Here is a 15,824-nt window from a genome sequence, read left to right as displayed (position 1 = left end):
GACATACCAGTGAAGAGCTAAATATGCCTTCTATTTTACAGCGCTGACTCGTGGTCTTGCCCTCGCCACTCTTCTTTCATATTCCTCCTTCCCTCCCCTGTATTTCTCATGCCATCCTCAATATCTACATCTCCCTGGCTCTCCTTCTCTTTCTGCTCCCTGGCGATCGATGCTGCTCTTCAACCTGGCTTCACTTCAAAGCTTCCTCTCCCCGCTCCGCGCTGAAGGTCGGCAGATCCACAGGTAACCTTTTTTTTCCCCCCCTGCATGTTTCACTCTCCCCCCACTCGCACCCCCAGCTGCCCTGGAAGCCCCGGAGCATCAAAGACCAGCGGGCCCATATTGGGTCAGCGCCAGGCCCCCTGCCAAGCCTCCCTCAGGCTCTCTCTCCCATCCAGCCTCCTGTCAGATCCACACTCACCAGCTCCAACACCCCCAAATCTCACCCTCCCACCGACAACAACCCTCACATGTGAACGCCAGTATAATTCAACAAAAGGCTGCTGTTGCACAGTCACGCACTGTACCTGACAACATGTACACCCTAAACAGGCCTATGAAGGTTAATTTGGCTCGGCTGCAGCGAACTGAGAATAAATATATTGCTGAAAATGTCTTTAAGCAAATAAAACAGGTATAGAAGGTGTTTACAAAAATAATAAAAACTGTGTGAAAGTTTAAAATAAGAACGTAAAACTGCCTTATAAGATCACTTGGGTCTCTCATTGACGTATTAATTCAGGTTTTAAAGACACTTTGTGAAATGTATTTTGTAAACTTTGTAAATTCACATGGTACGCTTTAAAGTCAAGCTGTGAGATGCCTGGACAATGTTGCAGTTCTGAGACATAAAGTAAAAATGTGTACTAAAATCCATACTATAAAATAAAAAGTAAAAAGAATGTTAAACTAAAACTGTGAGTGATCATAAAAATATAAATGTAATATATTTATGTAAATGTTCAGCTTGTAATACACATTGATGAACCTGTCAATGTGTATATTCTACGTTTAAAATGGTTAATTTTGCTGCAGTGAACAAAGAAAGAAAACCAACCCAGGATTATTCTGAAAATGTACCCCTATATACATTTTTGGAATACGCCAAATATGTCCCAGGCAGTAGTTTTATTCGACATAGGCTCATTCTGAAAACGTAGTCCTATATACGTTTCTGGAGACCGCAAATTATGTACCTAGAGATACATATGGCTGCATTTAATTTTTTTAATGAACGCTTCGGGGTGATATGAATGCATTCTTTTTCGAGCTTACCAGCTGAATGCTTACCTCCGTATGGACAGCTTTCCTGCTGTAAGCAGTTTGTCCAGTTAGCTCGCCATATACATCGGCAGACTTGAGAAGCAGAGAGGAGTTGACCATGATGAAGGGGTGCGAGTCCGGTGAAGAACGGTTCCAGAATCCAAAAAAATAAAATAAACAAGTAAATAACAGGGTGAGAATGTGTTAAAATCTGAAAACGTGGTAAAAATCAGACATGGGCTTTTCTTTTTCTGGATTGCCTTTGAAAATTGTTGGTTGGGTTTAGGGAAGTGGGTGGGCAGGTCAATCAATAAAATTGGTTGGGTTTAGGGATAGAGGAGGGTTGATCAGTCGATCAGTCAGTCAGTCAGTCATTAAGTCAGTCAACAGCAGCCTCTGGTGGATTTATGCGAGAACAGCAGGCGCGACTGGCACTCGCAAGAGAAATTTGAGATTTAAAAAGCGTACACAGCAGCCTCTCATGGATCCGCGAAAACAAAAAATGCAAAAAAGTAGCTCCTGAGACGTATTTGGCGCTTACCAGTAATGTATATAGAGTTACAATTTCAGAATGAGCCTGGGTTGTTGTTTTTTTGCAGATTTTGTTTTCGCAAATCCACCCGTGGCCGTTGTGTACACTTTTTCAGGCCTCAAATTTCTCTCACGAGTGCCATTCACACCTGCTGTTCTCGCATAAATTCACAAGAGGCAGCTTTCAACTAAACCTCTCTCCTCCATCGCTAAACCCAAATGATAGTGTTATCAAAAGCATGGACTGACCCGCCCACCCACTTCCTTAAATCCAACTGACAGTGTTTTCACAAGCAATCCAGAAAAACAAAAACCCTCATCTGATTTTTACCACGTTTTCAGGTTTTACCACATTCTTACCCTGTTAATTAGTTATTTTCATTTTTGGCTTTTGTTTTTGTCTCACCCACTTTCTGAAACCGTTCATCACTGGTCTCGAATCCCGCTGGCACACTCAACTCCTCTCTGCATCTCAAGTCCGCCAACGTACATGCAGAGCCACTGAACAAACTGGTATTAGCGGAAAAACTGTCCATACGGAGGTAAGCGGTCAGCTGGTAACTGTGAAAAGGAACGGCGTCATACCGCATTCATTTTAAAGACGAAAAAACAACGCAATCACGATTCAACCAATTATATTTTCAAGGTCAGGAGAGAGGCATAAAGGTGATCGCACAAGTCTTCACATTGTTTTATATACATTGCTCAGCAAGGTGGACACCTCCAAATTGTGTTGAAAAAGTCTACCACTGAATTAATAAGGTATAATGCACCACAAAAAATTAAATTTCTGTTTTCATCTAATGTTGCCATGAAATCACACGTGAGCTGAGCAGGAGCTTAGTGTTTACCACAGAGAGGACCCACGTGAAAAATAAGCACTTTAGTGAACAGAACCTGCATAGGCTGTGAATAACAGGTAATAAAGTTGTAAATAATATTCCGTTTGATTCACAGAGCGATTGTTTGAGAGCCGTACAGGAAGTATGATTTGCATGTGTGTTTCTTTTTTTCTCTGAATGACGGCAGCCATGACATAAGCACACTCGGCAGATAAAATGAAACCGAAAGTGCGCACATCATTTAAATTATCATATCGCATTTTAGAGTTATGATTATGACAGGAATTTGATCATTTTTTTATAGCAAACTTTTTCAAAGCGTGTTGTGCATGAAAATAAATGTTTAACAGTGTCAGTATAACTACTCTAGCCTAAATAACGTTAAATATAATGCAAGAGGGAATCTGATAATGACAAATGTTTCATTTTACCAATTTAAAAAAAAATAATAATCTAATAATGTCTAATAATGTTGTAAATCACAAATGACAAGCGTATGTCTCAAACAAAATAAATCATCTTAAGAATTATGAATAGTATTCTGATGTCATCACTTTACTGTGCATTAACAATCAGGACAGGTTAAAGTTAAAGTCTATTCAAGTCCATTGTCTTTACAAAATGTAGCATTTTAATCAACAGTAGACCTACACATAGGCCTAATATTATTTGAGAAAAAAACAATAAAAGTAGCAGACTCATATTAACTTTTAATTTACATCAATAGAATCAGGAGAAAATCTTGATTTTTAGCCAAACATTTTTTAAACAACCTAATAGTTTTATGTTCAATCCACTTACATTTGTAAAAAAAAAAAAAAAAAAACTAATAAGTTAACCTAATAACTTTATGTTGTCTCAACGATTGAGTGGAATCATTCTTTCTTTCTTTCGAGGGTGTCGTAAGGAGAACTTTCAAACTTGCACTGCATAAATAATCATTTAAAACAAATTGCCCCTGGATGTGTCCCACAACACAACACACAACACTAGCTGAGCCCTGTATCAAACCCCACACAAGACAGGGGTTTAACATGAATCCAGCTGTTCTGAGAACTCTACACAGATTAGCAACTATACTCTGTGGACCATGGGACTAAATAGACTTGATGCTAAATGTCACTACACAGCCTTATGGGAGCAGAGTTGTAACTGTGCCAAAACTCTGATAGCGTACATGTCTTGAGAAACCAGTTTTTTGTACTTTGGTCAATAAGTTACTAAAAAGCTGGAAAACCACGCAAACAAGGCCCCAAATGAAGCACACTGTGTGTATCTTTGTGTACTCAGCGTCTGTGCCGGTTGGCGGTGTGGAGTGATGGCATCAGATGTCGGTGTTGGTGACATATGTAAAATCAGAGAGAACAACAGTCGTCTGACAGGCTGCTGATTCAAACAGCACTGTGACTGACACTAGCTATTGATGCTGCGCTGTTGCTCTGCTGGCTGACATTACACTGAAGCGTCTTATGACAGCGAGAGGTGAGAAACAGAAGAGACGCAGCACACGCAGATCAACTGCTCCGAGATATATATATGGCTTATGTCAGTTTATTCAACTCATTTAGGCCCAAATGGACATCTGTTTTTCAAAACCAAGAAATTAAGTTTAAAGTAGGAAATACAAAAAAAAAGACATTTAATATAATCAAATTAATATGAAAAGAACGTCATTATTAATATAAAAAAAACTGGCTGAAAAACAGAAAAAATGGCATCTTGTAATCAACATTTAGTCAATACATCCAACACATCCAATGTGTACAAACTTCTTTTGAACGCGATAATTTGTTTGACAGTACTAATAAAGATACAGGTATACTACTATATACAGGCCTAGCTATGTGTATTATATGCTAATGTGTTATATACAAATCAGATACAAACCCAATCACTTATACAAAATCAAGCAGAATGTAAATAACGTACCCCGCCATGTAATTCCTGCAATAAAATCCATCTTGTTTTGCAATAATCAATGTCTTTACTGGCATTTCAGCAGAATAAACAACCGTAACGGTAACATCGAGATGCGCAGCAACCGTGAATGTTTGTTGATTGTAATTTCGTCGACAGAACAAAAAAGAAATGTGACCCTTGCGACAAAACTAGACGGTTATTATTGTGGAGCACTTCCACCTTACAAAAATAAATAAATAACAATGTAGACTATGCGTCCACGCTTTTGTATGCTTTCATCAGTTCTTTCATGATGCCTGGAAGATATCCACATGGGGAAAAATCTATAGTATTTTTTAATAAACATATTTTTGAACAACATAGTAAAGTGTAAAAGTGTACGACCCCTCCTTAATGAATGCTACAGAATACTGTAGCATAGTAAACTGATAATAAATACTGTAACATTAGTGTAAACTGTGGTGCATCGTGATGGTGTATAATTATAGCATAGAGAACTGAAGCCTGTAGAATAATTAGTTTATTACTACAGTTTTGTCCACAGCAACAACATAATTACTACAACAGTTTAATTCAAGAAATTATCTATAGCATGCTTCCAAACACTTTAGTATTTATTTATTCATGTAACGTAATCTTCAGTCTACCGCCTCGATGACAGGCAAAGATATCATAAGCATCATGCTCAACATGTGTGGTTATTTTCAATAGATATCTTCTTTAAAATAAGGTATAAATTGCAAGGGACTTCCTCTCTATGTCTCTAATTCAGTTTTTTACTTCCTGTCCTCCAATTGAATTTTGTGCATCACCAGAACCACATGATTGAAAACAACCTAAAAGACAAAATGGCTTTATTCTGCAAAAACAACCACCTGATTGTATATGACCATGCTTATTATGTGGCTACTTGCCACAAAAGTGAACAGTTGGATACAAAACAATGATCTGAGCTTTAGTAATTTACTAACTCTTTACTAAAAAGCAAAGCTTGCAAAAAGAGAAACAGCTGAGTGCAGCTTATACTAACCTATTTATTATTCAGTCACAAGACAATACCAAGCAGTCAGTGATCAGTAGCAGGAAAGAACAGTGCATAAAATATATACAGTTGAAGTGAGAATTATTAGCCCCCTGAATTATTAACCCCCCTGTTAATTTTTTTCCATAATTTATGTTTAACGAAAAGAATATTTTTTTCAACACATTTCTAAACATAATAGTTTTAATAACACATTTCTAATAACTGATTTATTTTATCTTTGCCATGATGACAGTAAATAGTATTTTACTAGATATTTTTCAAGACATTTCTATACAGCTGAAAGTGACATTTAAAGGCATTTAAAATGTGGTGATTCAAAGTACCCAGATAAGCCAGTTTTATTAGGTTGAGTGGTTGAAACAGCATACCTTGGAATGTCACGACTGAACAATCAGAATGAAGTATTCCAGAGGGACAATAAATAAATATGTATGTATCTATTGAATTGTATTTTGCATAATTTATTTTTATTGCATTTTATTTTAGTGTCTTTGCCTTTGATATTTGATCATTACATTTTAAATTGCAATTTTTGGAAGTTTAAAACAAGATTGGACTCAAGCCTGCATTTTTCATACAGGCCTCCAGAGTTTCATGTAATTTTGAGTGTTTCATTTTTAATTTGTTGACTTTAACTGTAGTTTGGCACTTTCCCTTTCATTCAGGGATATTTCATGCATGCCCCCTATCACAAACTGAGGTATTGGATGCGAGTATGAACTGCTGGAAAAGTGTTGTTTATACAGAATTTTATACTGCACACCGTATGGAAAAAAACTCAAGCATTTTGCGATGCAGGTGTTTGTAGTCCTTCACTGACTCAGTAGGTGCAGTAAATAGTGTTAAACAGTCGTTTATAGACTATCCTGTCGCAAAATGCGGTGAAAATCCAACACGACAGTAATAGTTTAATTGTAGTGTTTACATGTCTGTACTACACTTTAATAATGCGACTAAAATCGGTAAACTCCACGTGTCTTAATTAAATTTCTGTTTAGTTTGATTATGACTTTAGTTGGATTAAATTAATCAAAAATCGTTGTTTACATGGTAGACTCTTAATCAGAGTATAGTCTTAATCATATTAAAATCTGATTATTGGTGTCCATGTAAACGTATTCATTGCACAAAAACGTTTTTCAGATTACTAAAATGTTCCTTATAAGGAACTCTTCACTAAAAGGTTCTATGGGGAACCAAAATTGAACGCTTTGTAGCATTACTGAAAAACACAATTTTGGAACCATAGTATTTGTAGTGCACTGATGATATTTTGATATAATGCACTTCTGTACAAATGTATGCAGTTAGTAGCCTAATTACTATTTTAGTAAATGACTATTTTGATTTAACACATTGAACAGAAATGTAATTTATCAATCAACACTTCAACATCTTGGTTTCCACTAAAAGTTTAAGCAGCACAATTCTTGACATTGATAACAATATGAAAACTTGATCATGAGCATTAGAATAATTTCTGAAGGATCATGTGACACTGACATAATAATCCTGAGAATGTAACATTTACTATATATATTAAAGTAAAATACGGCTTTACAATATAGCCATTTCACTTTTTTTTATTTCCGATCAAAAAAATACAACCATAGTGGGAAAAAGAGACTTCTTTCAAAAACTTTTGAACAGTAAGAATAAAAAATGCATGAGCTGGTAGCAGAGTGTAAAGTCTTCTAGTTCAGAGTGTGTGTGTGTGTGTGTGTGTGTATGCGTGTGTGTGACAGCTTGAGGAAGATGAGAGAACATGGATGAGTCTCAGATGGACAACATGTTCATCATTACTGAGAGTACGCGTCTCGCAGTACATCCGCTCATTATAAACTCACTCAGATTTACTTCATACATCTCCTGATTAAGTTCTCAATTCAGTCCTGAGCTGCTCCGACTTCATTTTCTTCCTCTTTCTGTCCCTGTTCTTTAGGACTGTGACAGTTGAGTGGAGTAAATAACATATTAGTGGTGTTTTGGGCCCAACTGTGTGTGTGTGCGCACGTGTGTGTGTGTGTGGTAAGGAGTGATGAATTACTCGGATAATAAGGACTCCCAGGAGCAGGCCACTTAACCACATGGCATTTTGGATCAGGCACATTGAAAATACGATACAACTTACACACACAATCCAATGACATTGAGAGTTGAGCGTCAGCGATAACAGACATTGGCTAGCACTGAATGTGCTGAGAGAAAACATGATATGAACATCAAACGCTCTCTCCTTTGACCTTGAGATGAATATTTAAAGACACAGTGTCCAAACACACACGCAGGATCAAAAAAATGAACCACCTTCTGTGAAGAAACTCATCTAAAATATAAGTGTGTGTGCATGTGAGTGTGTGCATGTGAGTGTGTGTGTGTGTGTGTGTGTGTGTGTGTGTGTGTGAGTGTGTGAGTGTGTGTGTGTGTGTGTGTGTGTGTGTGTGTGTGTGTGTGTGTCGCTTCTCCATCAGAAATAGTGATATCCTGCATAAGATTGTGTGTACTTGTGTGTGCCAAAGGGCAGCTACATGTGCCTTTGTTGTTTCACTGCCATCGTTGTTGAGGAAACTACTTTGAAACCGTAGCTTGTCAAACTATTCATAATTTAAAGCAGTTTGACAGGAGTTCGGCTTTTTATGCACTGCACTACAAGAAGGTAGTAATAAACAGCAGAATTTTAGAATGAGCCCAATTCTCGAAACTAAATTTTGTTACGTGTTGTAGCAGTGTGATTACAAAGCTGTTCTTTTTTCTTATATTTGCTGAAAAACCTTAACTGAATAGAGAAAAAAAGGATGAAACTACTTTCTGACTGAACCAGTGGGATTGGTAGTAAATCAGTGGAAAGCATGATGTGAGTCGCGATTGGTGTGAATCGAAATTTAACATATTTCTTTGGGTTTGAAAATCCTATAGGATTCCAGATTTTGTCCTGTCCAATTTGGCAAGTCAAGGAAAGTTTATTTACATTGCACATTTCATATCATACACAATGGTATTTCAAAGTGCTTTACATAAACAAGTAGATAAGAAAGAAGAAAATAAAAATGATTAAAAGAATAAAAAAAATTTAAAAAGGTGTTAAAACAGGCTATAAAAGTATGAAAAAGCAAAGAAAGACATAATAATGCATTCTGTGGGAAGTAGCGCAGTGCTCACTTAGTAAAGGCACAGCTAAACAGGTGTGTTTTAAGTCTTGATTTGAATGTACCTAATGTTGGAGCACAACTGATTATTTCGGGAAGCTGGAAGGGGGCATAGTAGCTGAAGGCAGATTCACCCTAGTTTGACTGTATACACACACACACACACACACACACACACACACACACACGGACGGACAGACAGACAGACAGACAGACAGACAGACAGACAGACAGACAGACAGACAGACAGATAGACAGATAGATAGATAGATAGATAGATAGATAGATAGATAGATAGATAGATAGATAGATAGATAGATAGATAGATAGATAGATAGATAGATAGATAGATAGATAGATAGATAGATAGATAGATAGATAGATAGATAGATAGATAGATAGATTGATAGATAGATAGATAGATAGATACATAGATAGATAGATAGATAGATAGATAGATAGATAGATAGATAGATAGATAGATAGATAGATAGATAGATAGATAGATAGATAGATAAACCTTATTAAACTGTTCAAACTATTTAAATGCAATTACTGTATAAGTGAAATCTTCCACAATAATATTATATTATAATAACATAAACACAAAAATATTCTAATATATATATATATATATATATATATATATATATATATATATATATATATATATATATATATATATATATATATATAAGTTTAAATTAGAACCCATACAAATGTTTATTATGACTCTCCTGTGATAATGTGCATTTAAATAAAATAAAATTAAAAATTAAAAAAATTAATTAAACAATAATTAAATTAAATTGTGTATTTTTCTAACAAAATAGTTTAATTTAATTTTAAGTTTAATTTTACCAAAATACAATACAAATACACAGTGAACACCAACCCTTACTCCATTTTCTGTATGAGAGAAAAAAGCTTTTTTTGAGGGTTATTTAAAGCATGAAATGGACTTATAATACTCTCTATCTGCCACCTTTGAAGTCACGGTTCAGCCATTAGCCAATCAGCACTGACATGACACTCCAAATTCATTAGTCACATGACATTTACTGCTCAGCTTATTGGCTTACAAAAAAATCTGGCAAGGGGACTGGGGTGAAATTAAATATTTTTGTTAGTTTGTGCTCCAGCCAAGTAACTGACACTGTGATGACTGCAAACAGTAGCCACAAAAAAAGATAAACATCTTTCCCTATATAGCACAGCTTTTAGTGTTGTGTCATTTCATGTCATTTCACGCTGTTCCTTTGTAATAAAAAAAATATATATAAAAAAAAATATATATATATATATATATATATATATATATATATATATATATATATATATATATATATATATATAACTGCTCTGAAATACAGATTCCCTTTATTTACTAATGATATGCTTAACAGTGTTATTAAATTATTAGCATTAATAAAAAAAATGTACAAATAAAACTAGTGCTGGGCAAAAATTAATCGCGCTTCCAAAATAAAAGTATGTTTTGACAATATACTGTATGTGTGTGTCCAGTGTTTACTTACTATGTATATAAATACACACATGCATGCATAAATTTTAGAAAATGTTTATTTTAATGTTTATTTTTAGACATAAAATATACACTTCCCAGCCACTTTATGAGGCACACCTTACTAGTACTGGGTTGAACCCCCTTTTGCCTTCAGCACTGCCTTAATCCTTCATGGCATAGATTAAAAAAGGTACTGGAAATATTCCTGAGGTTTTGGTTCATATTGACATGATAGCATCATGCAGTTGCTGCAGATTTTTCGGCTGCACATCCATGATGCGAATCTCCCGTTTCCACCACATCCCAAAGGTGCTCTATTGGATTGAGTTCTGGTGACTGTGGAGGCCATTTGAGTACAGTGAACTCATTGTCATGTTCAAGAAACCAGTCTGGGATGATTTGCGCTTTATGACATGGTACGTTCTCCTGTTGGAAGTAGCCAACAGAAGATGGTACACTGTGGTCATGAAGGGATGGACATGGTCAGCAACAATACTCAGGTAGGCTGTGGCTTTGACATGATGCTTAAATTGTACTAATGGGCCCAAAGAGTGCCAAGAAAATATCCCCCTTCACAATTACACCACCACCAGCCTAAATCGATGATACAAAGCAGGATGTGTCCGTCCCTTCATGTTGTTAACAACAAATTCTGACACTACCATCTGAATGTCGCAGCAGAAACAGAGACTCATCAGACCAGGCAACGTTTTTCAAATCTTCTATTGTCAAATTTTTGTAAGTCTGTGTGAATTGTAGCCTCGGTCTGGTGTGGTGTTCTGCTGCTGTAGCCCATCTGGCTCAAGGTTCAACGAGCCGTGCATTCAGATACGCTCTTCTCCATACCTCGGTTGTAACGAGTGCTTTTGAGTTACTGTTGCCTTTCTATCAGCTTGAACCAGTCTGGCCATTCTCCTCTGACCTCTAGCTACAACAAGGCATTTGTGCCCACAGAACTGCCGCTCACTGGTTATTTTCTCTTTTTCAGACCATTCCCTGTAAACACTAGAGATGGCTATGCGTAAAAATCCCTGTAGATCAGCAGTTTCTGAAATACTCAGACCAGCCTGTCTGACACCAACAACCATGCCACGTTCAAACAAACCTTTCTTCTTCATTCTGATGCTCGGTTTAAACTGCAGCAGATCGTCTTGACCATGTCTACATGCCTAAATGCATTGAGTTTACTGCCATGTGATTGGCTGAATCGAAATTTGCGTTAACGAGCAGTTACACAGGTGTACCTAATAAAGTGGCCGGTGAGTGTACAGTACATGTTAATGACACAAATTATATATAAAATTTAAATCTATTTAGCTAAATTATTTTGTATATTTTGTTTCTATGCATATGTGTGTATCACATTTGCATAATAAAAAATATAATATTCACACATATATTATTACATATAAATAATTGTGATTAATATTTGTGACTAATCTTTTAGGTTAGTAAGAATTTTTTAACTAAAGAAATGATTAACTAAATTTAACTAAATTCTTTACAGTGTTACAAAAAAATCCTGTATTTGTCAATAAAAAACATAAAGATAAAAAAAAAGTTTTTTTAAATTGTGAAAACTTTTCAAAATGTATTGTGCAAAGTCCTTAAAATCACATCACTTTGGGAGGTCCTTCCCAGCCAGGCAACTGACATCGAGATGAATGCAAACAGTAGCAAGGATAGATGTGTGTAAGTGTCCTAAAATCCTCCACTGCTGCAACTCTAGAAGTGTCTACTAGCTTCAAACAAACAACTGTCTTACTGTGTGAAGTTCAGAAGAAACTGAAGAGAACTGAGCTCAACCAGCACAGAGGTTTCTCCCTCTTCAAGTGTCTGCAGCGTGCATGAGGCCAAAAGGGAGGCAAACTCACTGACAAAAGCCCTTCGCTCTGTTTCTAGGCTGATGAAAGCTGCTGAACTGACCAGCACTCCCCGCTGTACACATTCACAGCGGCACACACACTCAGTGTGCGGGAGTTGAGCTCGCCGAACAGAAAAAAGGACACCGCGCAGAAAGACAAGCCTATTGATTTAAACAGGAGAAGCTCCTTCACAGCAGATTCTAGCTGACCTGAAGACTGAATCACAGCAACAGACCACACCACTGCTGAAAAAGGAGATGTTGTTACAGAAATACAACAATATAAATACTATGTGCGTCATTTCAGGCATGAGAAGTCACACTAAATTGTGTAAATAGCCACACATTCACAATATCACAGACTTTACTGCTGTATTTCTTTGAACACTGATGCTTCATAATAATAAAAACAAGAACAAAATTGGGTAGAAATATTAGCAATTTAACTTTTAGATTAGTTACTTAGTTAATTTATTACTTTAAGAAAACGTGTATATATACACACACACCACCAGTAAAATTTTGGGGTCAGTAGGATTTTTAAATGTTTTAAAATAAGCTTATCCTGCTCACCAAGGCTGCATTTATTTAATCAAAAATACAGTACAAATTGTAAAATTGTGAAATGTTACTGCCCAATAAAATAACTGTTCGAAAGTAGTTTAAAATCATAGATATATACACTAGATATCGCATAGGGACCCTGAGCATGCGTCAATAGCGCCGCCACATTAGTACAGTGCTCCCAGGACAAATGTCATTCAACCGCACTAGTCAAGACAGTGTTATTACGTGAAGATGCAGGTCTTTAGCGCTGTCTACGGGTGTAGTAACGAGCAAACAAAGAAAACAAAGCACAAAGGCAGAACATTTCATAGGTAATATTAAGCTTTTTTCTGTTTTTGTATGTTCTGAACTTTTGTGCTAATCAGGTAACGTTATTGATGATAAAAGTCACTGCATTCAGCATACGACAAAGCAGCTCCAACTCGCACTAAACACTCTGCTTATGCTAGTTTTGTTGAATAAAATCAGCAAACAATGCAAAAGAAATATGACGAGATGCTGCACGGCCAGAAACTTGTATTATTGTCGGCTAACATTAGTGAATGAGTCGTTCGGGGGATTCATTCACAAACAAATCGCTCCCTCCGTCAGTATGAGAAATGAAAGCAGGAGAGGAGGTGTATTTCAGGATATGATTAGATTCAATTTAACACGGAGGGTGAATAGTACATTTCTGTACACACAAACACAAGCTTTTTGTCAGGAATGCCCGTGCGGTCACTGATCCATCAATTTAAAAAAGTAATGTAAAATTATAATTTTTGTAATTAGAAAAAAAAAGTCACATGCTAACATCCAGGAAAACTCCCGATCATAGATATATGTGTATATCTCTGGCTTTGGATGGCTACAGTCCTCCACTGTACCTTGGTCCCGCATTCATTTCAAAGGAGCGCTACCCTGTAGCAAGATGGCGGCGCTATTGATGCATTCCGTCCAATAAGCCAACAATAGGCCAGGCGACATCTAATGTATATATCTATGGTTTAAAATAATTAACTATAACTATTTATTCCAGTGATTTTTACAGATGAATTTTCAGCTTCATTACTGCAGTCTTCAGAGTCACATGATCTTTCAGTTGTCATTCATTTATTCATTCATTTTCTTTTTGGCTTAGTCCCTTTATTAATCTGGGGTTTCCACAGCGGAATGAACCACCAACTTATCCAGCATATGTTTTACACAGGCGGATGCCCTTCCAGCTGCAACCAATCACTGGGAAACACCCATACACATACACTACGACCAATTTAGCCTTCCCAAAATCACCTACACTGCATGTCTTTGGACTTGTGGGGGAAACGAGAGCACCCAGAGGAAACCCACCCCAACACAGGAAGAACATGCAAACTCCACACAGAACTCAACTCACAGGCTCAAACCAGCAACCTTCTTGCTTTGAGGTGAACATGCTATCCACTGGTCCACCGAAGGAAACCCACACCAACACGAGGAGAACATGCAAACTCCACACAGAAATGCCAACTGACCCAACCGAGGCTAAAATAAGCCACCTTTTTGCTGCAAGGCGATTGTGCTACCCACTGCACCACCACATCGCCCTTCAGAAATTACTCTAATATTAATTATTATTATTATTATTATTATTATTATTATTATTATTATTATTATTATTATTATTATTATTATTATTATTATTATTATTATTATTGGAGTAAGGTGATGCAGTGGCGCAGTGGGTAGCACGTTCGCCTCACAGCAAGAAGGTCACTAGGTCGCTGATTCAATCCTCGGCTCAGTTGGCGTTTCTGTGTGGAGTTTGCATGTTCTCCCTGCCTTCGCGTGGGTGCTCCGGTTTCCCCCACAGTCCAAAGACATGCGGTACAGGTGAACTGGGTAGGCTAAATTGTCCGTAGTGTATGAGTGTGTGTTTGTGTGTGTGTATGTGTGGACATCTCCTAGAGATGGGTTGCGGCTGGAAGGGCATCCGTTGCGTAAAAACTTGCTGGATAAGTTGGCAGTTCATTCCGCTGTGGTGACCCCAGATTAATAAAGGGACTAAGCCGACAAGAAAATAAATGAATGAATGACTGGAGTAATATTTTCATTTTTTAAACTACATACAATACGAAAGTAGTTAATTACTATTTTAATAAATATTTAACAATTTAACATTTTCTTTACATTTTATAAATGCTGCTTTGATAAACAGAATAATTTTCTTTAAAAATATATATATTAAAAAAACTGCCCCCAATCTTTTGAGCGGTAGTGTACATAAATACAAAACTATATTGTTATTTGTTTTTTTTTTGGTTCACATTAAAATCCAAAAATATTGAAAAAGTATTTTTACATTTCTACTTTAGAAAATATTCTAATGTAAAAATGGTTATCCATTTTGAGTTTTGCTAATAACAATACATTAAACATTCTTTTTAAAATTAAATAAATCACATTACTAGTGTTTCTTTATTAAAAAAATATAAAATTTATATGTATTCAAAGGAGCAATACATGATGTATGAGCATGCAAAATGCAATGTCCATAAGCAATTGTTCAAAAAATGAATTTTAAAAACAACATAAATAATTTAAATAAAATAAAAACTCTTTAAAGCCTCATTCACACTACGTGCGACTTGCAGCAGCAAAGCAACAAGCGACCATTCATTTCAACAGAGAGCGAGCCAGGTGGACGAGTCAAGAGACATAACAAAGTTGAGAATTCTTCAACTTTATGCAAATGAAGAGCAACGTTCTTGAGCGACAGCCAATAGGAGCACCAGAAGAGCTTACATAGTCCTCTCTCTTTTGCTCAGAGGCCGGTTGTATTCTCTATGTTGTAGACCACAGACTTGTTTGTGGTTGTCCCAGAGCGACAGAGAGCTACAAAGCAAGGCATTGTTGTTACGTTACGTTACGTTACGTTACGTTACGTTACGTTACGTTGCGTTGCGTTGCGTTACATTACGCTACGTTATGTTACATTATAATATATTATATTATATTATATTTTATTATATTACATTATAATATATTACATTACATTATATTATATTATATTATATTATATTATATTACATTACATTATAATATATTACATTATATTATATTACATTACATTATATTATATTATATTATATTATATTAT

The 15,824-nt window shown here is 36.2% G+C and overlaps 2 protein-coding genes across 22 annotated transcripts in view; one reads left to right on the top strand and one right to left on the bottom strand.

The window, feature by feature from the left end:
- Positions 1-15,824, top strand: part of fbxl4 (F-box and leucine-rich repeat protein 4) — a 420,342-nt gene that overhangs the window by 195,692 nt on the left and 208,826 nt on the right. The window lies entirely within an intron of this gene.
- Positions 1-15,824, bottom strand: part of pou3f2b (POU class 3 homeobox 2b) — a 343,731-nt gene that overhangs the window by 201,820 nt on the left and 126,087 nt on the right. The window contains exons 8-9 of one of the 20 annotated variants that reach the window (XR_015510229.1): positions 2,201-2,355; positions 1,291-1,356 (exon numbers count right to left, since the gene is read on the bottom strand). The exons of the other annotated variants lie outside the window; for them this stretch is intronic. The gene's annotated coding sequence lies outside the window, so the exon portion shown is untranslated. The remainder of the gene's footprint in view (positions 1-1,290; positions 1,357-2,200; positions 2,356-15,824) is intronic. 20 annotated transcript variants of the gene reach the window in all.

This window comes from Danio rerio, chromosome 16 (genome assembly GCF_052040795.2).
Source record: "Danio rerio strain M-AB ecotype USA chromosome 16, GRCz13ab, whole genome shotgun sequence".
NCBI classification, from domain to species: domain Eukaryota; kingdom Metazoa; phylum Chordata; class Actinopteri; order Cypriniformes; family Danionidae; genus Danio; species Danio rerio.
This window is presented reverse-complemented; position numbering and strand designations above follow the sequence as displayed.